We start from the raw sequence: 1954 nt of genomic DNA on the forward strand, positions 1-1954 counted from the left end.
AGAGCTAGTTCAACTGTAGTGTAAAATTATTTGTTCTAGGCTATAGAGCTAGTTCAACTCTAGTGTAAAATTATTTGTACTAGGCTGTAGAGCTAGTTCAACTCTAGTGTAAAATTATTTTAACTAGCTTATAGACCTAGTTCAACTCTAGTGTAAAAATATTTGTACTAGGCTATAGAGCTAGTTCAACACTAGTGTAAAATTATTATTTGTACTAGGCTATAGACCTAGTTCAACTCTAGTGTAAAATTATTTGAACTAGCTTATAAAGCTAGTTCAACTCTAGTGTAAAATTATGTGTACTAGACTATAGAGCTAGTTCAACTCTACTGTAAAATTATTTGAAGTAGATTATAGAGCTAGTTCAATTCTAGTGTAAAATTATTTGAGCTAGCTTATAGAGCTAATTCAACTCTAGTGTAAAATTATTTGTACTAGCCTATAGAGCAAGGTCAACTCTAGTGTAAAATTATCTGTACAAGGTTATATAGCAAGGTCAACTCTAGTGTAAAATTATTTGAACTTGCTTATAGAGTGAGTTTTACTCTAGTGTGAAATTATTTTTACAAGTTTATAGAGCTAGTTCAACTCTAGTGTAAAATTATTTGTACTAGGCTATAGAGCTAGTTCAACTCTAGTGTAAAATTATTTGTACTAGGCTGTAGAGCTAGTTCAACTCTAGTGTAAAATTATTTTAACTAGCTTATAGACCTAGTTCAACTCTAGTGTAAAAATATTTGTACTAGGCTATAGAGCTAGTTCAACTCTAGTGTAAAATTATTATTTATACTAGGCTATAGAGCTAGTTCAACTATAGTGTAAAATTACTTGTAGTAGACTATAGAGATAGTTCAACTCTAGTGTAAAATTATTTATACAAACTTATAAAGCTAGTTCAACTCTAGTGTAAAATTATTTGAACTAGCTTATATAGCTAGTTCAACTCTAGTGTAAAATTATTTAAAATAGCTTATAGAGCTAGTTCAAGTCTAGTGTAAAATTATTTGTACTAGATTATAGAGCTAGTTCAACTCTAGTGTAAAATTATTTATACAAGCTTATAGAGCTAGTTCAACTCTAGTGTAAAATTATTTGTACTAGGCTATCGAGCTAGTTCAACTCTAGTGTAAAATTATTTGTACAAGCTTATAGAGCTAGTTCAACTCTTGTGTAAAATTATTTCTACTAGGCTATAGAGCTAGTTAACCTCTAGTGTAAAATTATTTGTACAAGCTTATAGAGCTAGTTTAACTCTAGTGTAAAATTATTTGTACTAGATTATAGAGCTAGTTCAACTCTAGTGTAAAATTATTTGAACTAGATTATGGAGCTAGTTCAACTCTAGTGTAAAATTATTTGTACAAGTTTATAGAGGTAGTTCAACTATAGTGTAAAATTATTTTAACTAGCTTATAGAGCTAGGTCAACTCTAGTGTAAAATTATTTGAAGTAGCTTATAGAGCTAGTTCAACTCTAGTGTAAAATTATTTGTACTAGCCTATAGAGCAAGGTCAACTCTAGTGTAAAATTATTTGAACTTGCTTATAGAGTGAGTTTTACTCTAGTGTGAAATTATTTTTACAAGTTTATAGAGCTAGTTCAACTCTAGTGTAAAATTATTTGTACTAGGCTATAGAGCTAGTTCAACTCTAGTGTAAAATTATTTGTACTAGGCTGTAGAGCTAGTTCAACTCTAGTGTAAAATTATTTTAACTAGCTTATAGACCTAGTTCAACTCTAGTGTAAAAATATTTGTACTAGGCTATAGAGCTAGTTCAACTCTAGTGTAAAATTATTATTTATACTAGGCTATAGACCTAGTTCAACTCTAGTGTAAAATTATTTGTAGTAGACTATAGAGATAGTTCAACTCTAGTGTAAAATTATTTGTACAAACTTATAAAGCTAGTTCAACTCTAGTGTAAAATTATTTGAACTAGCTTATATAGCTAGT

This window comes from Aegilops tauschii, chromosome 5 (genome assembly GCF_002575655.3).
Source record: "Aegilops tauschii subsp. strangulata cultivar AL8/78 chromosome 5, Aet v6.0, whole genome shotgun sequence".
In the NCBI taxonomy this organism is placed as follows: domain Eukaryota; kingdom Viridiplantae; phylum Streptophyta; class Magnoliopsida; order Poales; family Poaceae; genus Aegilops; species Aegilops tauschii.